The sequence below is a fragment of the Zalophus californianus genome, chromosome 3 (genome assembly GCF_009762305.2).
Source record: "Zalophus californianus isolate mZalCal1 chromosome 3, mZalCal1.pri.v2, whole genome shotgun sequence".
NCBI lineage: Eukaryota > Metazoa > Chordata > Mammalia > Carnivora > Otariidae > Zalophus > Zalophus californianus.
Window position 1 is genome coordinate 104765440 of NC_045597.1, and position 23373 is coordinate 104788812.

Here is a 23373-nt window from a genome sequence, read left to right on the forward strand (position 1 = left end):
ATCAAGACAGTCCGGTACTGGCACAAAAATAGACACATAGATCAATGGAACATAATAGAAAACCCAGAAATGGACCCTCAACTCTTTGGTCAACTACTCTTTAACAAAGCAAGAAAGAATATCCAATGGAAAAAAGACAGTCTCATCAACAAATGGTGTTGGGAAAATTGGACAGTCACATGCAGAAGAATGAAACTGGACCACTTCCCTACACCACACACAAAAATAAATTCAAAATGGATGGAAGACCTAAATGTGAGACAGGAATCTATCAAAATCCTAGAGGAGAACACAGGCAGCAATCTTTAATCTCAGCCACAGCAACTTCTTGCTAGACACATCTCCAAATGCAAGAGAAACAAAGGCAAAAATGAACTATTGAGACTTCATCAAGATAAAAAGCTTTTGCATAGCAAAGGGAACAGTCAACAAAACTAAAAGGCAAACTACAGAATAAGAGAAGATATTTACAATGTCTTATCAGCTAAGTGGTAGTATCCAAAATCTATAAAGAACTTATCAAACTCAACAACCAAAAAAAAAAAAAAAAAAAAACAAATCCAGTCAAAAAATGGGCAGAAGACATGAACAGACATTTCTACAAGGAAGACATATAAATGGCCAACAGACACATGAAAAAATGCTCAATATCACTCAGCATCACGGAAATACAAATTCAAACCACAACGAGATACCACCTCACACTAGTCAGAACAGCTAAAATTAACTCAGGAAACAACAGATGTTGGCGAGGATGCAGTGAAAGGGGAAACCTTTTATACTGTTGGTGGGAATGCAAGCTGGTGCAGCCACTCTGGAAAACAGTATGGAGGTTTCTCAAAAAGTTGAAAATAGAGCTACCCTATGACCCATCAATTGTACTACTCAGTATTTACCCAAAGATACAAATGTAGTGATCCGAAGGGGCACGTGCACCTCAATGTTTATAGCAGCAATGTTCACAATAGCCAAACTATGGAAAGAGCCTAGATGTCCATCAACAGATGAATGGATAAAGAAGATGTGGTGTATACACACACACACACACACACACACACACACACACACACACACACATATACACAATGGAATATTATGCAGCCATCAAAAAATGAAATCTTGCCATTTGCAACAATGTGGATGGAACTAGAGGGTGTTATGCTAAGTGAAATAAGTCAGTGAGCGAAAAACAAGTATCATATGATCTCAATGATATGAGGAATTTGAGAAACAAAGATAAGAGGATCATAGGGGAACGGAGGGAAAAATGAAACAAGATGAAACTATAGAGGGAGACAAACCATAAGAGACTCTTAATCTCAGGAAACAAACTGAGGGTTGCTGGAGTGGAGGGGGGTGGGAGGGATGGGGTGGCTGGATGATGGACATTGGTGAGAGTAGGTACTATGGTGAGCGCTGTGAATTGTGTAAGACTGATGACTCACAGACCTGTACCCCTATAACAAAAAGAAGATGGTTTATTTTCTATATACTTCTACACACTGATTAGGTTGAGCTTTTATTTTTCTGTGGTCAAATATATATTTTCTCAAATTCACATATTCTCCCCTGAGCCTCCTTCCATTACCCTGCAAACACTGATTGAGAACCATATCATTTTAAATAGAATGCTCTTTGGCTGCATTTAAAACATGATTTATTTATAAATATTAAGCTGATGGCTCCAACTTGTACAGACCACCTCTGAAGAATGTTACAAATGTGTGAACTTTATAACTATCCCAGCTGCAATTTTTGTTTCCTCATTTATATCTATCCCTAATTCAGCCTTGTGCTGAAAGTCTCTTCAGACAAAGAAAAGTTAACATTAGGCTTTATGTCAGTTGTTAAGGAGTCTATTCTTTAATTTCCACCTATTTTTGAGTTTCCCAATTTTCCTTCTAGTTTTATCCCATATGGTTAGAAAAGACACTTGATATGATTTCAATATTCTCAAATTCGGTAAGACTTGTTTTGTGACCCATCATATGATCTAATGCTGGAAAATGTTCTGTGTGACTTGAGAAGAAGGTATATTCTGCTGCTATTGAATAGAATGTTCTGTATATGTCTGTAAGTTCCGTTTGGTCTATAGTGTTATTCAAGAAGACTATTTCCTTGTTGATTTTCCGTCTGGATGATCTATCCATTGTTGAAACTGTAGTATTGAAGTCCTTTACTATTATTGTACTGCTGTCTATGTCTCCTTTCTGTTCGGCTAGCATTTGCTTTATATATTTAGGTGCTCCAATGTTGGGTGCATATATATTTACTACTGTTATATCCTCTTGATGAACTGACCCCTTCATCATTATATAGTGATCTTCTTTGTCTCTTGACTTCCTGATTTCAAATTATATTATGAAACTATAATAATCAAAACAATATGATACTGGCATAAAAATATATACATAGGCCAATGGAACAGACTAGAGAGACCAGAAATAAACCTTCATATATATGGTCAATTAATATTTGACAAGGGCATCAAGAATATACGATGAGGAAAGGAACATATTCAATAAATGGTATTGGGACAACTGGATACCTACATGCAAAAGAATGAAATTGGATCCTTATGCTATACACAAAATTTAACTCAAAATGGATTAAATGCAATACCTGAAATTGCAAAACCCCTAGAAGAAAACAGAGAAAAATCTCCTTGACATTGGTCTTAGCAATAATTTTTTGGATATGACATCAATAGTACAGGCAACAAAAGCAAAAATAAATAGGTGGACTACATTAACCTAAAAAGCTTCTGTGCAGCAAAGAAAATAATCAACAAAATGAAAAATCAGCTTATGGAATGGCAGAAAATACATGCAAACCATATACTTGATAAAGTGTTAATATTTTGTTTTTCCAAAGAAGGCATACAAATAGCCAAGTATAAGAAAAGGTGCTCAACATCACTAATCATCAGAGAAATAAAGTCAAAACCACAATGAGATATTATCTCACACCTATTACAGTGACAAAAGAGAAGAGATAATAAGTGTTGGCAAAAGTGTGGAGAAAAGAGAACCTCTGTACACTACTGGTGGGAATCTAAATTGGTACAGCCATTATGGAAAACAAGATGGAGGTTCCTCAAAAAAATTAACATAGAACTACCATACGATCCAACAATCCTACCTCTGGATATATATCCAAAGGAAGTAAAATCAGTATCTCAAAGAGACATTTGTCCTCATATATCCATTGCAACATTATTCACAGTAGCCAAGATATAGAAACAACCTGAGTATCTGTTAACTGAATGGATAAAGAAAATGTGTGTGTACACACATACACACATATACATACATACAATGAAATGTTATCCAGCTTTAAGAAAGAAGGAAATCCAGCTATTATGACAACCTAGATGAACCTAGAGGACATTATATTAAGTAAAATAAGCCCGACATGTAAAGACAAATACTGTATGATCTCACTTGTATGTGGAATCTAAAAAAGTCAAATTCATAGAACCATAGCGTAGAATGGTAGAGGTTAGGGGGTGAAAAATGGGGAGATGTTGACCAAAGGATACAAACTTTCAGTTATAAAATGAAAGCTTCTGGGGTTCTAATGTACAGCATGGTGACTATAGTTAATAATATTGTGTTGTATAGGTGAAATTTGCTAAGAGAGTAGATCTTAAGTGCTCTCACCAACCAAAAACAAATAGTAATTATGTGAGGTGATGGATGTGTTAATTGTGGTAATCACTTCACAATGCATATATATTAAACCATCATGTTGTACGCTGCAAACAAAATGAAAGAGGTGTTTTTGTTTTTCTTTCTTTTTCTTTCTTCCTTTCTTTCTTTTTCTTTCTTTCTTTCTTTCTTCTTTCTTTCTTTCTTTCTTTCTTTCTTTCTTTCTTTCTTTCTTTCTTTCTTTCTTTCTTTCTTTCTTTCTTTCTTTCTTTCTTCTTTTCTTTCTTCCTTCCTTCCTTCCTTTCTTTCTTTCTTTCTTTCTTTCTTTCTTTCTTTCTTTCTTTCTTTCTTTCTTTCTTTCTTTCTTTCTTCTTTCTTTCTTTCTTTTTCTTTCTCTCTTTCTTTCTATAATCTGTGGATCTCACCCCAAGGAACTTTTTGCACTGAGGTAAAGTTTGCATAAATTCCAGCCTATGCATTTTGATAAATAGGATATCAGAAACTTGATCAGCTCTGCTTGGTCTTCACATCAGAAAAGTAAACACTAGCTGTTGTTGAGAGATAAAGCCTGAAATCCCAGTGGCTTAACACGTTGGTTTCATTATGTAAAACCAATCTACAGCAGGGGGATGAGAGTGGGATCTATGTTTGTATTTGTCAGCTTGGGCTACCATAACAAACACCACAGATTGGATGGCATAAACAACAGAAATTTATTTGCTCAAAGTTCTGGAGTCTGGAAGTACACGATCAAAGCGCCCACAGGTTGGTTTCTGGTGTGGTCTCTCTCTTTGTTTTGTAAAAGATGGACTTCTTGCTGAATCCTCACAGGGCCTTTTCTCTGTGCATGCTCAAAGACAGAGAGGGCAAGCAAGCCTCTGGTGTCCTTTCCTCTTCTTATAAGGACACCTATCAACTTCATTTAACCTTAAATATCTCCTGGAAGGCCCTATTTCCAAATATAGTCACATTGGACAAAATATGTCCAAATTTTTGGACATATGAATTTTCAGGGAAGGACATAATTTGGTCCACAACAATGGTATACACAGTCTTTCAGAGACCTAGGCTGAAAGAAGATCCACTACCCTTCTACCAGGTCTCCCTGAGTGTCAACATTCAGCAGCAACGAGGGAAGAGAAAGAGTATTGTGCACAGGAGGGTAAGGGGCCAAGGACATTCATCACTTCTGCAGAGGTCCCACTGGTGATGCAGTCATATGTCACCTAACTGCAAGTGAGATTGAGAAATATTGTCTAGAGTGTGCCCAGTGTAAAAGAAATGGGTTTGATGAATATCTCTCCAATCTGTACTGTAGCCCTTGATGCTCCCAGATATGGTTTTAAAAAAAAGTGTACCTTTTCTTTGCTCTTCCAGAATGTTCTCTAGCTCATGTTAATTTCAAATTCTTCCCACAATTTCCCCATGTGCTTTCACCTATGGAGCCACGTAACTCAAGAAGTGTATGGATAGGGGAGGCTGGGTGGCTCAGTCAGTTAAGCATCTGCTTTTGGCTCAGGTCATGATCCCAGGGTCCTGGGATGGAGCCCCACATCAGGCTCCCTGCTCAGAGGAGAACCTGCTTCTCCCTCTCCCTCTGCCTGCTGCTCCCCCTGCTTGTGGTCTCACTCTCTCTCTCTGTCAAATAAATAAATAAAATCTTCAAAAAATGGACAATGTGTTTATATAAGGACGAGGAAGAAAAAAAAGAAATGAAGAAGGAGTGTGAGGCCACATTCAGCTTAGGTTTTAAATCTAGAGAATGAGGGAAGAGCCAATGCGTGTCCGTTTGACAATGCCCATGCAGTGAAAGGTGAAGAGCTTCAACCACTTTAAATCTGAGAAGTCTTGAAGCCCTCATCTTGCACATGCAGAGTCATCAGACTTGTGTACAGTATCTCTGTACATATAAGAAAAGAGAAGTCCTGTGTGTGTTTCACGTTTTCTGTCATGGTAAGAATGCATGGCAAGAGGGGCGTCTGGTGGCTCAGTCAGTTAAGCATCTGCCCTCGGCTCAGGTCATGATTCCAGGGTCCTGGGATCGAGACTGCATCAGGCTTCCCTGCTCAGTGGGGAGTCTTCTTCTCTCTCTCCCTCTGCCCCTCCCCACTGCTAGTGCTCTCTCTCTTTGTCTCTAGCTTGCTCTCTCTCAAATAAATAAAATCTTAAAGGAAAAAAAAAAGAATGGGTAGCAAGAGAGCTGGGACAAGACCCTAGAAAAAAGAGGCAGTGCAAAGCACAGTTACCTTCCTTTCACGCTTGCTGCTATCTTTCCAAGAAATCCCATGTAAACCTTAAGCACACTTCAAAACCATGTGTTTAGACAGGTTTATCTCCCAAGCACCAAACCCCATGCCACTCCCCCATGCCACGGGGGTTCTCTCGGGCACCTCCCAGGGCCACTCTGATGAGGGGAGCATCCTGGTCTCCCAGACAAGAAAGCAGGCTAGTCTAGTGCAGGGGCAGGGTGGGCTGGGCTGGGTGTGCCATTCATTCCTTGGCAAGAAATTCCTCAGAACACACTCCTCCCTCCTCCAGTTAATTCTCCTAGTAGAATTAAACTCAGTATTTTTTTTCCACTCTTCTCTAAAGGGTACGAATGAAGACCCATTCTTTTGTTAAGCAATCTGGGTTTAATTGACTAAAAATTACTCTTTCTTTAAATTTCTTGAAAATAGTAAAATTCCATTGCCATTCTTTTTTTTTTCCATACACTCCTCTTTACTGTACTTTCAAAGTAAGCCTTTTTCATAACCCTGAAGTGCTTTTGTCTTTAGGTTGTCAGTAAAAACAAGTTGGCCTCTTTGACTCAGTCCATTGAGATATGGATGCACTGAAATGTGTCCAATGGGCCATTGCCAAAGTTGCTGTTTTTCAATTTATGTCTGAGCCAGAAAAGTCCAAGGAGAATTCTACTTGTGTAGGTTGCATAAGAGCTGGCAAACAAAGCTGAGCTGGATAAGGGCTTAAAGAAAATAAGAGAAACATAGTATGTGATCGAGGCCACAGATACTGTAGTATGGGGAGCAAGATAGTGACAAGGTGAAAAGAGGCTGCAAAAGTATTAAGTGACTCAATCCTTCCTGAGAGCCCTCTGCCATATCTCCTCTGCACAGATGCAGATTTTGCCTTTAGTTTTACAAAGATTAGAGCAAGAAAGAAGCTGCTCTGAAAATGGGGGGCGGGGGGGACCAGTTTCAGTGCACCGGCATGTAGTATAATCAATTGTACCCTGTTATGTGGATGCATCCTCTTATTCTCACCTCATGCCACGTATATAGTAGCAGCTCAATAAATGTCTACTTCATTGAATTGCTAAGCTCTGTTCTCTTCTAAGTAAACCAACACCACGTGCTGCTTGCTACCTCTTGAGTAATCAATATTTTTGTGGTTTCTTCATTTCTCCAACAAATAGCTCCAATAAAACAGCACAGCCTTGAACGCATTTGTGGGAGCACTGCCTACACATCTCCTGGTTATGCTACAGTAACCTTCAGACCTACTAGAAGGCAACTCTTCTTCCTTTATATCTCCCTCCAGGTCCCAATGAGAGTCCTCTGAAGACAAAAGGAACATGGAATCCCCACCATTTATTACATTTACTTTCCTTCAAGTAAAAAGCATCAGATGTTTCTATATTCAGAAAAAAAAAAGAAAGAAAATCAAAAAAAAAAAAGAAAGAAAATCATGAGTCATCATGAGAAGACCATAGATTATGGATTCAGACCGATCCATATTCTAATTCCCACTGCACTTCTGGCTGTGAAACCAGGGGGAAGTGGCACGGTCTTTCCTGGTCTGTTCTATCATCTGTGCTATAGTCATGCCTACTTACAAGGATGATCCAGGAATTCAGTGAGAAAACACATGTGCAGTGGGGTTGAAGAGGTACTGAGTCAAACACAGGTGAAGAAATGTAGCTTCTTGGTATTCTGTAGCTGGTCTACTCATTCTCAGTTCACATTCTAGTTGATAGTAGAAGCAATCATGTGATCTTTATTTGACCCAGGAACTGAAAGTCATTTGGGTAATGCTATCTGTTCTAGGTGCTGCTCAGACTTTTAGATTCCCTCCCCTTTCCCTGCTCTTCCTTCGGAAATCACCAGTTATATGAGGACCTTTGCTTGTCCTTTTGGTAGAGGGGAGGGAAGACTCAGATCATGCAGGGTCCCCTCCACTCTCTATGGCTTGCTGTGGACAGACTGGTCTACCTCCCCCAATACTGGCAATTGCTGAGCTGGGACTAGTTCTCCCTATTCTTTTTGAAATCAAGTATCAACACCCACCACAGGAGTCCACTGCTCCAGGCATTCACATGTGCTCCCCAATTCCATTCTCACCTTCTCCTGTTTGCTTTGACCCCAAGCCTTTGAAAAGTTGCCCCCCTCCTTTCTCAACACTTCCTCCTCCCCCCTCTAGTGCACAGGGGGACTTCTGGATCCCTGTCATACAAAGCGCAGACAAAGAGGAGCCAGACCTATATCTCAGGCTCGTGCATCTGAGCCTACCCTGCAGGATGGCTTCAGTGCGATGTTGTATCTGACTTCCACTGACATACAAGCCATTTTAGGGGTCTGCAACCTCCCTCACAGTCTTTCCTGGAAAATAAGCTATTCCCTTAATATTTATATGCTGCCTCACACTCATTTCTGTATTCCTAAAAGACTTCTGCAATTTGATGCATGATTCTTAGGTGGGGAAGTAGAAATAAGAACATTTTTGCTCTACTGTTATCTTTTTTTTTTTCCCTATGATCCCTCAGGGCAAGAAGGGATAAGCTTTTCTTCTTCTTCTTTCTTCTTTCTTTCTTTCTTTCTTCTTCTTCTTCTTCTTCTTCTTCTTCTTCTTCTTCTTCTTCTTCTTCTTCTTCTTCTTCTTCTTCTTCTTCTTTCTTCTTCTTCTTTCCTTCCTGTCTGAAAGGAACTTGTCCTATATCATTTGCTCCTTGTTCCTAACTTCCTTTAAGACTCCAGGGTCATGGTTCAGTCCGAATGGTGGGAGGGGGTGCAAGAAATCAGTCCACGCATAAGAGAACCTAAGTAAGAAAGGATCTCCAAAGACTTATAATTGTTACAGATGACAAACACTTGGACCAAAGCCTGGACTCTTCTATGTATTCACAATAGGTAAATACCCTATACTATGTGGTCATTTCTGTGCATAATTCAAGTATTATGCTTTGAATTAGGGAATGCCAAACATTTTTTAAAACAAACACCAGCCTCAATATGCCCACTCCACCATCTCTAGGCAGAATTTTGCCAAATCTATCTAGATTAAGGACATTTGTAAAGGTCTTTATAGTAGTTGCCCCACAAACCTACAAGTAACTAATCCCAGTATTGACCAGCATTTGCTCTTAGGAAAGTTCTCCAAATTGACTTGCATTCCAGATACCTAGTGCAAAAGACAAAGGGTGTGCTTCTCTCTTCCTATTTATGGATAGTTTTCAGTGATGAGGAAAAGAACCAAACTGTAAATGCAGCTTGTCAACTGCAACAATGTGGCTTTTCAACTTTTGGCTGATCAAGATGTGAAAAGGTAACAATTTGACTACTTTTTATATAAATATAAGTTCATATTTTCACAGCTTTGCTTCAAGACTTAAGCTCTTCCAGCTGATTATTAATTGCCAGGAAACATCTGCCCAGTTTATCAGAGAGTCTTAATTAAGCAAATGCATAGAAATTATAAGGGGGCAGAGGCCCATGGAATTCACCAGGTGTAATGAATTCCAAAGAAGCAGTGGTTATAGATTTCCCAGGGTGTGCTAATAATACACACAAGCTAGAGGACAATAGAATTAAGAATTTTTTTTCCTCCTTTCTAATCTCCTCCCTTTTTAAAAGATACTATTCAGTCTTTAACTCTCAATTTAGGTGCCTCTTCTTTCCAGAGAATTTCTTGGTCCCCCTTTTCTGGACTCCATTAGTCTACATGAAGTGACCCTCCTTCCCACTCCAACTGGTAAAGAGCATTACTATTGTTTTATCCACACTCTGCTTTAATGACCTGTTATATGTTTGTCTCCCCCAAAATGTCTATGACCTTGCCTGGTCCATGCCTTATTCATCAAAATATCACCAGAATGATATAAAATGTCCAGTCCACAGTTATCTGTGCACAGTTTTGTTTGGTTAAATAAAATGTACAAAATCACCAGTTTGAGCTATCCAGAGTACTTTAGAAACGACGAGGACAGAAGGAGTTATTTATTTTTGCACTTTAAATATTATGCTTATGAACAGAGCACACAGTGAGCGAACCTTTAGTTAATTTACTACCTATCTTTGCCAAGCTGGGAACTAAAACATTTTTGGCTCATATTCCCTGTGAGCTGCTGTGCTTTCCATAATTCATTCCTCAGAGGGCTTCACCAGAGGACTGGGGCAGGGAGGGCCTCCCTGGTAAACAGCAGATGCCCAGCAGGCCTAAGGCATGTCTGACACACAGATGATGGAGGGGATTGGAGGAAGGGGGCAGCAGCTCCTGGGATGACATATTTAAGAGCCCAAGGAGGTGTATTGCTTTAAAATTACTGATCATAAGAAATAGTTCCTGCCAATGGTGTATGGTATGTGCCCTTCTGTCCACACTAATTCAGTGGGTAAGCACAGAGAAACAGAATTCTTCTTGTTGAAGCTCACAGAAATGTCAAGAGTGAAAATGATGCTGCAGTTAGAAATCCTTTTGCAACCTGAAGTTCTCGCTTGAAGATGAGACATGAGGAAGGAGCTAAGAGTGAACAGACTGGGGCAGCAAGCGGGAATAATATGTGATTCAATATTTGCCTAAAGTAAGGGTGATGAAATAGTCACTACTTCAGAGAAAGTCAAGTGTTCACTTTTCTGAGGTCACGGCCTTCCGAGAAGAGATATTTTGGTGCAGTAGATGACCACTTTCTCCAAGAAGCTGAGGGCTTCACTTTCTTAATCTTGCAAAAGAGGAAAAATAAAAGGCAGCCACAGATGTTTAAAGAGGGAGAGGGAAGTCTGAAGTCACCATATCACTGACGGCAGATGTGTTCATTACAATGAGGTACATGGGATTTACATCCTAAGGAAAGGCACTGGCCCTATTCAAGGAGGATCCGTTTGGTTAATAATTATTGAATTTCCATTCTCTTTGGAATTTCAAACAGCAAAGTCTATTAATCATGCATTATGAGCAAGGTAGTAAGGGAGTATGAGAAGGAAGAGACATTCTCTGTCCCAAATGACTTTAAGGGTTGGTTGTGAAGATTGCGGAAATACATAAAACTAACCAAACAATGGCATAAATGCTTGGCATAGAGTGGGTGATAGGTTAATACTGACATGGATTTCTGCTTAGTGATGAAGTTTGTGGTCTATGTACTAGATAGATATCACTAGATTTTAAGTACATAATATCATCAAAGCTATGCTCATCCCAGACAAATAGTGAGGCCTGAGCTTGGCACTGCCCCCTCCTTGGGCCTGCACACTGAGGCCCTGCGTTTGCAGTCCTCAGGGACTGCCGCCCTTTGGTCTCATGAGGCCTCTTTCAGGCCTGACCCCCCCCCCCGCCCCGCCCTTCTCTGCTAGCCCATGTAATTGTGAAAGTACATACTAATACACACGAGGGGTTTATGTGATGATTTTTGTATTTAGACAAGAGATGGATTGGCTCTTACACAGAAGCTACTGCACTTGGAGGCAGAAGTGCAAAGTGTGACCTGAGTCTGTCTTTTACAAGGATGTGCCTTTAGGTAACTCCCTGACATACACAGCCCAAATGTCCTCAGCTCCCCAGAACAGGGATCCCAGCTGCAGAGGAGGCCAAGGTGTGGGCCCACCAGGACATTGAGTCCATTTTGCATGAATGATAGTTTATTTGACTGGACATACACATGTTCCTGGAAGTCCTTCGTTGGTGAGTATAGGCAAAAGTAAGTAAAACATAGGTTATGGTCAAGTTTTTAACCTCACTTGTGAGTCTCATGAAAACTTGCGAAATGCAGGTTACATATAACAGGAACATACATATTTCTCCTCATAAGGTTATTATGAGAGTTAGCCACTAACCACAGTATCCAACAGAGTCTAATTGCATTGCCCAAACATTTCTTGAATCTGCTATTTTGCACCTGAAATTATTTAAGAAAAAAAATGTTGATAACAAAAATAGAAGGCTTAGGTTAGAGGCAAGTAATTGGGGGTTTGTATTCTTAACACCCAGATGGTGGTCACACATTCTACATTTCCTCTGGGGGTTGCCCCAGCTGCCAGCTCTCAGTACACTGAGGCATTGACTCCAACCCACATATCTCCATGTCCTCACAACAGCTAATAAAGTGGCTTATTGCACTAGAAGTTCAATATAGATGTGCCAAATAAAAAACAAATAAAATTATAATTAGAAGTCCACAACAGCAAGAAGCAGCAATGCTAATGCAGGTGATCCTGTGTTTACTGAGGAAATGTTTAGGAGCCCACAGTCTGGAATGCTATGCTCATGGGGTACACTGTTAATTAATGAGCAGCCAAGTGCTGAGTTCAGGAACAAGAGAAGACAATTATAGCTCTGCTGCTGGTGAGGCGGCTCTTATCATTGACATGTAAGCCCTGCATAAAGCCTTGGAAATTTCCATTTTAATAAAAACAACCTTGGAGAATCATAGGAGACAGGAGACTCGGTTCTTCATCCCTGAAAGTTTGGTTGTCTCCTAAAATGAGGTTTTGCCAGCCTGACACAAAACCCCTGGTGCAAGTTTTGTCTACATCCACAGACCCCCTCTTAGTGCTCTGTAAAAGAGAGCAGAGAGAGGTTGTGGATATTAAACTCCCACCAGGCCTCCTCTCATGCTGAGTATAATTAGATTTTAGTCTTAGGTCAGAGGGAAATGGGTAATTGGGGCAAATTGCTATGAAGCCAGGCACTTTCTCATATGACTTAGACTCTGAACTCAAATGAACTTGACCTCTCTTGCAGAGTCCTGTCTCTGAGGGGTCTCTCCTGTCACTCCTGGTGTCTCCCTCATTACTAACAGCCCCCTGCCCTCAGCAGGCCTCTTTGGGATCTCTCAGTCATTATTTATGTTATAGACTCTCTCACTCTTTTCCCCTTAGATCTCTGGCTAAGGATCCCTGTCTGCCATACTTTGCAACTCTAAGAGAAACGCCCTTACTTAATAATTATTTGTGGATTGGCAAGAACTGGACCCCAGCAGGATAGTTTGAATGGCTGATATCAAGGATTCAGTCAGAGATGAGCTGGGTAATTGAAAGCATTTTTGTTTAAAAACTGTGCATGGAGAGTTTAATCAAGATAACTATGATTCATCCATGTTCTGAAAACAGTCACATAAGTGTGTTGGAAACCTGAAGGGGGAAAAGAAGGCAAGGTGTGCAAACTTCTTTGTCCATGTGATGATGTCAAAGATTCTTCAGAGGTTGGTGTCCTTGTCAATGCTTTTTTTCAGGGTCTAAGGGTGAATGTGAAGGAGGACAGCCAGTCCTGGGACTGAAAGCCAATAAGGAGTCAGGACTGGTCCACATGCAGTGAGTAGAGGTGACTGGGCGTTCTAGCAAAGCAGAGAACATATCCTGTGGGAAGGGTAGACTCCTGGGAATCAGGGATTAGGGACAAGGACCAGCAAGACCTAAGTAAATGTCCTAAACTAAAACAACCAAGCAACGGAATAATAATAAATGTAATGTGGTCTTTTTGTAGTTTTCCATTACTGTTGTAACACATTACTACAAACTTAGTGGCTTAAAACAACATGGACTTATTATCTTATAGTTCCAGAAGCCAGAAATACAAAATGCATCTCGCTGGGATAAAATCAAAGCGTTGGCAGGGTTGCCTTCCTTCCTGGAGGGTCTAGGGTATAATCCATGTTCTTGCCTTTTCCAGCATCTAGAAGCTGCTGACATTCTTTGACTCATGGCCCCCTTCAATCAAATCTTTCTCATGATGTCATTTCTCTGGTTCTACTTCTTCTGCTTCCTTCTCCCACTGTTTTTACATATTCTGGATATCCTCTCTTGCCTTATTTCCAGAACACTCCCTAGCAGTCAGGTGCTATACCCCTTGGCAATGGTGAAGTCCTCTCTAGAGAAATGGAAGAGCCCTACAAACTATGTCTACATATTGTCAGTAAAGGGAGCCTCCATGAAAAAGCCAAACTTTTGGTCACCCTCTGTGATAAAACTCTCTTGTTGGCAAACTCTACCTCTGCACCCTGAGTGAGACCCAAAGATACTCTCTAGAAGCTCAGAATCCATGGGTATGACAAGCATGCAGATGTTTATATAAACTCTGTCTTCTTTCCCTAACCCTCAGAGAACCTGGTGTCTAGGTCCCTCGCACTCTTCTTCAGTTTCTCCCAGAGTTATCCTCCTGGGATGTGAGAAAGAAGCATTATGTATTCTAGCAGCTGTCAACAAAAAGGATATCTGGAATACAGAATTGAAAGACAAAGTGTCTGATCCGAAGAAGGCCAAAGTATGGTGATAATCATTTGTATTTAAACAGATATGAGACAGGTTGTTTTGATGGGAGTATAATGAGGAGTTGGTGAGAACATAGTAAGATGAACACAATGCAATGAGTGGTGGCATGGAGGAGAGAAATTTTGCCTCTCTTGGGGAGAGTTTTAGAAGGCTTTCCAGCATGAGGAACCTTTTAACAAGAAGTTTCTGAAAGAAATGTAGATAGCATGGTGGAATTTCCAAGTAGCAAGAGGCATTAAGAAAGGTATCAGGAAATCTTAAAATGGTCTGTTGTTCTTGGGAAATGCAAAAGAAGTTATGAGTGATACACTGTTGGCCCTGAGAGGAAATATTTACTCGCTCTCAGAATCAAGATCCACACAGCAGCTATGTGCCCATATCATAAAGTTGCTTCAGAAAAATACAATTGTTGGCCATCACCAGTGTACCATCTCCAGGCGGCCCCGGGAACCTGTTTTTCCCAGGAGCAGCTATGAGCAAACGGAACCAGGTTTTGTACGTGTGGCCAGCCGAACTGGCGTTCCTGGCTCGCTTCAAGGAACAGGTGGACTACAGGGAAGGGCTACCGTGGAAACCAAGAAAATCCAGCCTCAGCTCCCAGATGAAGATGGTGATCACAGTGATAAAGAAGATGAACAGCCCCAAGTGGTGGTTTTAAAAAAGGGAGACCTGTCAGTTGAAGAAGTCATGAAAATTAAAGCAGAAATAAAGGCTGCCAAAGCAGATGAAGAACCGGCTATAGTTGATGGAAGAATCATGTATCGAAAACCAGTCAAATGTTCCTCGGATGAAAAATATTCAGGTTTAACAGCAAGCTCAAAAGAGGAAGGCAAATGAAAGTGAAATAAATAAGTAAGACTCAGTTAAAAAGAACTCACAAAAGCAAATAAAAAATAATTGCCTCCTTTCTTTTGACAATGAAGATGAAACTGAGTAAGTAGGTAAATATTTTGGACTTAGTCGTCCTTAAGAGTATATGGGGTGTTTTTTAAAGTGACACTATTTTTTTCTATTTAAAGATAATACAAGTTCATTATAAAAAATTCAGAAAAAATTTAGTATGATAAAAATTTTGTCTATCAATACCCCTTTGACATGAGGCTAACTCTGTAGATATTAACTATTATTAACATTTTGGAACTCCCACATGTGGGGTATGTATTTTTTAAACAGAATTGAGATTATATTGCATATGTTTTCTGTCCTGCTTTTCACATGACGTTATATTCTGAGCATTTTTCCAGATCAGTAAAATTCAAAAATTTAACATAATTGTTACAGAGGATTTTGTCATTAAACAGATCACCTATTGCATCTTCTTCATTAGCAGAAGCCCACTTTGGAGGAAGATGATAATGTGCCTATTTAAGAATACTTCCCCAGCTCCTGCTAAAGGTAGCCATATAACAGCTCTGGCAATTTTAGAGATAAAAGTGGATCTTGTACAAGTGAGCTTCTAATAGAAGGATCTTGATAGAAGAGAGAATCTAATGTATAACATGGAGACTGTAGTTAATACCACTATAAAAGAGATATAATTAGAAGTCTGCTTAATAAAGCTACCAGGTGTTTGATACAAAAAAGCAAATCTGGCAAACACGAACCTTTGTCCTTCTCGCTACATTCTGCTACATCCAGGAGCACATACATGAAACCTAGGAGTATTGGAGCCATTTTTTGGCCTAAGGAAGGCAGATCCTTTCTCTGGGCAGTACAGTGGAAAGATTCAAGGCACTTGGATTCTGAAAGCATGACTTGAGGAGCTGCTGCACCAACCATGGACTCCCAACCTCTGGACTTCTTGGTACATGAGAAGAATAAACCAAAAATTGTTGGTCAGTAGTACCACTTGCTGACACCTGAGAATTCAATGTCTCCTGCCCTCTTTTTCCCTTAAGAGGCCCCCTTTAGTGTTGTGTTCTAGAATTTGTCAACCTTAATAATAAAAGTCAATTATTTTACCAGCAAAAAAAAAAAAAAGAAAGAAAAGAAAAATACAATTGTTTACTTACTCCTTGAAATATTTCCAGCTACCCATTTTCATCGTCTTTCTCAATGTGGCTCTGTCTGCCCACCTATCACTTCCTCTTTCCTTAACTATCGCGGTTCCTAGGTCTTCCATTATTCAGTAATTCAGGAGAGCTACAAGGCGGACTCAGTCAAAAGGAAACAGAAAGGAGTAATTTAAATATAATGTGATGGGAACTGCAGTTTCAATCCATATCTACTGCTATCCGAAGTCTTGCTGGGTTTTAGTATTGACTGTGAGTTTCATAAGAAATCATTAAAGTATAGATATTTATAGCTAGACGATCTTGACCTAGACATGTTACAATATTGCATGAGGTTACATGGCCCTTAAGCCCTGTGCTCCAAAACCTTAGATCTCTGGTATACCAGGTCAGTGTTCTTTCTGTTCCGCTTCAGCCCTGCTTTGGGCGGCCGCATCAAGAATCAACAGGGTTTCTCCCTTCAGTGGAAACAGGGTCACAAGCCACCAGGTGGCAGTGGTTGTTAAAAGTGGATACAAGTCAAGACTATTCTGTACTCATTGTTCCTCTTTTCATTCGGGCCATATTTGAAGAACTTTTACATGTTCTAAAGGTTCATCTAAAACTACCCAGCCAGAACTTTCTTTTCTATGGGCAGTGCCATTCTCTTAATTTCCCAAGTTAGGAATTTTAAATTATATTTCACCTTCTAATTCCTTAATTGCTATTATCCAATTAATCTTTACTTCTTGATAAAACACTGTTGCTATCATACAAATCCTCTCAAATTCTTCCAATGGTTTCTTAGCTACTGAGCAGCATCTAAGCATTTCAGGCTAATAATCAGAACTCTAACAATCCATGCCCATTCACCTGTATATAACTGTGGAATCATATGGTATTGTGCTTAAAAGATGCTTAATAAAATTTGTTCTTTCACTGTTATTTGTATATAATTATAAATATGCAAATTTATACAAATGAAAATATAAGGGATATTGTCCTTCAACCATTTTTATTACGGTTGGATCTCTCTGCAAGTAATATACCCAAAGCGAGTAAGTCTTTCAGAGCTTACAAGCTGCTGAAGTATAAAGATTATATAAGATTTCAGTATCACCTCAGAATTTAACCACACACCTGTGGCAGGAGACTACACATCCTCCTGTGACAAGAAGTAGCTTTGTATTCCATCAGATAAACTAGTTTAGTTCATTCATATCCAGGAAACAAACTCACCAACTGATTTAAGATTTCATGCTGACAGTAATGATAATAAGAATTTCATCTTGCATGCATAGAAAGATTTATAAGTGCATAACATGATTTTACTTATTATATCACTTAAATTTATTATATTATTTGAGCCTTACAGGTATCACATGTGGTTGACAGAAAAGTGTTAGTTGTTCTATTTTACAGAAAAAAAAAGGAATTCAATTTTAGTGGAAAAAAACGTATTTGCCCATGGTGACAAGGACAAGAAGTGGCAGAAATAATGACTTACACTGGATTTCCAGACCCCTGGTTACAAATATGAACTGGACAAACTTGTAATATTGGAGAAGAAGCAGGCAGTCACTTTGGCTCACTTTACTACTAGAATCTTCTACCCAAGTCTGGAAGAATAGTTCTGTCTTGGTATCTAGGGAAAGTCAGAAAAATTAATGGAATGTGATGGACTAATGAACTTCTCTGCCACCCAGATGTAATTTCTAAACTTTTTTTTTTTTTTTCAGAAACCTTGTTCATAATAAAGTATTAAGTCGATCTGCTCTGGTTGACAGAGAACCCAGAAAACTGCAAGTGTGGCTTACTCTGTTTTCTCTGTGTAGCTCCTGAAGTACCTGCAGAACCAGAAGATTCCAAGAAACACAGTCGGGGGGAGGAAAAAAAAAAAGCATTTGCAGGATTCAGAGGTCTTTCTTGACAAGCAACAGAAACTGGGTCTAGCTGATCTAGGCAAAAAAAAAAAAAAAAAAAAAAGGACCTATCTTTAATCCTCTTGAGGACGTTGCTTCTCTCCCTGGGGCACCTGGAGAAGTGCTGCTTGCCCAGGAGCTCGCAGGAACTAAACCACTGCTGCCACGGAACCATTTGGTAGTGGACCTGATTCTGCTGCTGCCCCAGAAAGTCATCCTTGTTGTCACGGCCGCCGTCAGCAAAGAGAAATCTCTGTGACTCTTGCATCCTGGAGTCTCTGGTTCCCATTCAAAGTCCAGGAGCGTGTCTGATGGAAGCCCTGGCGCCCTTGCTCTAGCTGCGCGCGAAGCTGGTGAACCTGAGGGCAGGTGCAGCCCCCGGGGCAACTCATGGGCTGGGGACATCCCTGAACACAGAGCCTGGGCTCACCTCACTCGCGGCCCAAACGAGTCACCTTTGGTTCATATTTGTCATTCTCAAACCTAGCCACCCAGACGAATCAGCTGGAGAGCTTCGAGGATAAATTCAGGGACAAAATACCACAGAGACCAGTTGGATCTGAATCCCTAGAGCTAGGGCCCAGGCATCCATACGTTTCTATCAGTTTCTCCTGGGGATGCTAGTACACAGTGAACGTGGAAAACCACTGGCTGCGATGTTCTCTAAAGTTGTTCTGCCTCTGTTTTTAAGATTTCATTACAAGCCCAGTGCTCTTTCCACAACGTTTTGCACATTTTACTTCTTAGGAAACTGAGTTCCTCACACCAAAATGGAGCAAACCCCAGGAATAATCATCCTAATTTTTGCCTCCCAGCCTGTCCCAGCTTCACAAGAGAAAAATCTTTTCCCTGTTCTTAAGGCAGAAAGATGGTTTTATAATGTCCTATTGCTACATACACCCCTGGTGGGCTGTCCATGTATCCAGAATTGTCTGACGTGAGATGCACTTTTCCTACAGAGCCAAGTTAGGAATTAGAGGGAGAGAGAAAAGTTCTTTCTCTGGCTTATGAAGGGAAGGGCAGCATAGCTTTTCTGGAATATAGTCATGGGCATTCCATAGAAGTCCAGTCCATCTATTAATTTAACTTCCATCATGTGCCAGGAACTGTGAGAGGCACTGGGGGATCCAATCATCGCTCAAACACACACTTCCTTGCCCCCTTGGCATTTCAGCCTAATGAGGGAGATTTTTCACAAATGCACTGAAGGAAAAGATCTAAGTTATATCAGAGAATAACAGGCTGGAGGAGGCCAGGAAGGGGACTTGATTAAGGGGGTCGAGTACCACCCCTCTGTTGAAATGACTCTGGTGCTACTTGATGAGTTGGTATGGCTACATCAGATCTAGAAGGCAGCCACCAACAATATTCCCCATCTTTCCTTAAGTCAAAGGCAATTTCTTTTTCTCTACTTTAAAAAAGGAGATCAGGGGCACCTGGGTGGCTCGCTCATTAAGTGTCTGCCTTTGGCTCAGGTCATGATCCCAGAGTCCTGGGATCGAGCCCTGCATCAGGCTCCCTGCTCCTGGGGAGTCTGCTTCTCCCTCTCCCACTCCCCCTGCTTGTGTTCCCTCTCTTGCTGTGTCTCTCTCTGTCAAATAAATAAATAAAATCTTAAAAAAAAAAAAAAAAGAGATCAGACAACCAGATGGGCATTTGCTCAACTGGTTTGCTATTTATACTTTGAAACATATTGAGAAATACTGAATCCCCTATGGAAAGCAAAACATACAACATTTGGCAAAACCAGTCTCTTGAGGAAATTTCTCAGGAAGTGCTGGGGTCCATCGTTCTTGAACTGTGTCTGTTTAATAGGACTAGATTTATGCTTTCCTAGTTAGCACTTTCAAACCATTTGTGGAACAAGGCACAGAATAAATAGATATTAATCTCTAGTTATCTGCCTCCTGCCTCATAAAAGAAAACTGGTCTTACGTCTTCATCCTTGAATTGGTCAAATTTCTCTCCTTCAGCACTTGGGAGATGAGATCTCGGGCACTGTTTCCTGAGTTTAGATTTTCAATTTGATGCTGCCTGTTCTGGAGGTGGTCTTTGGCTTAAAGAACATTGTCCCGTCTGAGCTACCTATTTCTGTGGCTTTTCTAGATCAAACTGAAAGAGTAAGAGTGAGCCCAACAACCCAGAATTAGCTGCAACGCCATCCCTAAAAGACAAGCCCAGAGTGGAGATCACTGATTCACTTCCCACCCGTGCCCTTTGGGCAGCCAACCTCAAGGACTTCAAGGATTTCACTGGGTGTGACACGGCTGTCAGGAGCTCTGGACGCATAGCAATTTCGCACAGGCTACATGCGGTTGGTTATAGAATGATGCCAGTGCTTAGAACAAGGAATCCTAGCTCAAGTACAAGCTTTTTCATGTACTAGGCTTGTGACCATGGGCAATTCACTGTTCTGGGCCACAGTTTTCTCATCTGTAAAATGGGGGCAATGACCCCTACACATTAGCAAGGTGATGGAATATTAAAGGAACTAGTTTAAGATTATCATAAACCATGATGCACTTTACAAATAGAAGGTAGGATTATGATATGCTTCTATTTACTTCCTCTCTATTCCCCACTTTTTTTTTTTTTTTTTTGCAAGACACCTCTGTCAGACCAACCTGCCAAGACCTCCTGCCCCTGGCAACTTTCTGGGACTCTTTTCCATCAGCACATTTTCTCCAGTATCAGATTGCTCTTACCCAGGTCTGAATTCTTTTCATCATCATTTGTTCAAGGCTTGGTTCTCAAAGGTTGTGATGTTTTGAATTGTTTTGCAAAAGAAGAACAATCAGGGATTCCAAACAATCCCTGGGAAAGAGGAGAAACTCAGGAAAGGTGGGAGGGAAGGGGGCTTTGAAATAGTAATTAGGGAGGTAGAGAAGTACTAGGTTAGATGTCAAATGTACTGGTGGACACATATAAAATCAAACGGACACACTTTTTAAAATGTCAAAGTTGATGATGCTTGATTGTTTCTTTTTTAAAATTACGTAAAGTTCCCTCTTTTTGCCATACAGTTCCAGAATTTTGACACTTGCCACCACCACCACACTCTGAACAGAGTCCGTCAGTCCAAAAGGAGTCCCTCTTGCTGCTCTTTAGAGTCTCCTCCTCCCCTGACCCTTAACCCCTGCCAACCACTGAGCTGTTCTCTGTTGCTACCAGAATTTTAAAATGGGAAATGAAAATTTCCAAACCAGTTGGTAAACGTGGTTTCCTTCCTGTGTCAGCCTTGCCCTTGCTCTGGCTTTTTGTTGTGTTGTAGCTCGTAGTAATAAAGTTCAAAGAAGAGCTATTGTTTTCTAAGCATCCGTATCATTGTTTTGGCAAATGCTCTTCTGTTTGCATGCCAGAAGAAGGTCCTGGGGGTGGGGATATATTGTGTTTGCAAAGATGAACAAGATCGCATAGAAAGGCCATTTTCAGCACAGAATTGCAACCCTGGTATAAAATTAGAATTGCTTCTCAAGGAGAAACAGCCTTTATTAAAGTAAGTACAAATTCTTTCAGGAGAATCCCAGGTTTGATATAACTTCTAATTAAGTTTCTCAAAAGCTGGAGGTCATTTATTCTTCCTTCTGTCTGCCATCTAGCAGCAAGGCTCAGAGTCTCGCATTCACTGAGACCTTGCTTTGAATTCTAATTCCAATTTGAGTTTTTATACATAATTTTGGTTCATTCCATGAGTTTTCTAAAATTATTTGTTTGAATATCATCAATATCTACCTTTTCCTCTCCCTCCACTCTCTCTATGGAAATCTCTCTGGATATGGCTATTAAGGAGTTTGAGCTATCTCGTCTCAATAGTGGATTGCAGTTAGTATTTTAGAACTAAATTAAACAAAATGAATTCCCTAAACAAATTAAATTCCAATATGCATTCATTTCTTATCCTGACTGGAGATAAAAAAGTGATAAAATGAACCTTCCAAAAATGATTCTAACAGCAATATTAGGAAAAAGAGGTGAGCTTTTTACTGTGCATCTGGATAGTGAAAGGCCAAATACTGTGAAGTTTTAACCAACTTTGAAATTACAACCAGAGTGTCCTTTGGCATCCAAACTAAAAGCAGACTATATAATACAGAACAGGCATTTGTGGGAGACAAAAATCACTCTGCTTTTTTTTCTTTTTTTTCTGGTGGCATGACATTCCAGAGGCAAGGGAGCCCACATGCATATTCAGAATTCCCAAAAGCAAATTTTCAAAAGTTAACAAGTTAATTCCACATACCTTCACCTTTTTTGACCTAATGTGCATTTTGTTTCTGCTAGAACTGAACCAATGGAAATATTTATTTGGCCTAGCCGAGTAGAGAGGTTTCGTATGCACTTTGTATGCATTTATGCCTTCTTCTTTAACCGTGTGTTTATTGGCTGCAAATTTCACTTGACTGCACAAAATGCATTCACAGTTGATAACTCTGAAATGTAACAGCAAATGTGTTTATGGGAGGCCATCTTCTGGCTACTTAAACTGGCTGACACCCCATGTATAATGTCTGATTATAGAACATTGTGGGAAAGGAGCTAGCTCTTTAGGTCCTACAGATATCCGCAATTACTCTTAGAGGCCTATACAGGAAATAATAAAAACAAACATTGATATACATGCTTTTGTTTTTAGTTAGCCATATTGATAAACAGATCTTAATTATTTTGAACTGCCTGAAAGCATATGGGAATTAGTATGATCTTATGTTTTCCGAACAGTGCACTATAATGGTATAATCTATGCTTAACAATGGAAAACAGCTTTGAATTTAGGGAAGGAAGTGTACCAGAGTCAGAGAATGAGGTAGACAGAGTGCAGAATCTGAGAGGTGGTATCCTGCTTCCAACCAGAAATACTAACCACTTCTCTAAATAATGGGTTTAAACTCCTCAAATAGTCTTAGAATTTTAGAACCGGAAGTGAGATGATGGGATCTAGTTCTTCACATTTGAAGAAACGGAACCCCCACTGATTTAAGTACTTGCTCCAAGTCACACACGGAGCTAGTGAGTAGAGTTGAAAGAAGAACCAGGGGGTCACTCACTACCTAGTAACTTCCTCTGACTGTCCGAGCAGAGAAGGACCTCCTGACCCTGCTCATGGCCAGGTCTCTCAGAGGAGAGTCCCAGGGGCCCCTGATGGTTCTTCCTCATGAGTTTAATGAACCCTGTTGGATTCCCAAGAGATAATTTCCAAGCAGATACCCTCTTCATAAACAAAGCCAATCTTTCCAATGACCTGTGGGAGTTAATGATCATAGTCAATCATTCCAGCTCTTTAAGATTTCATGAATACCAGCCTTCCTTTGACCCCATAGCTATCATATTAATT

At 40.3% G+C, this 23373-nt stretch overlaps 1 pseudogene; it reads left to right on the plus strand.

The window, feature by feature from the left end:
* The first annotated feature begins 14600 nt into the window (after positions 1-14600).
* On the plus strand, positions 14601-15065 carry LOC113921018 (annotated as a pseudogene).
* The last annotated feature ends 8308 nt before the right edge of the window (positions 15066-23373 follow it).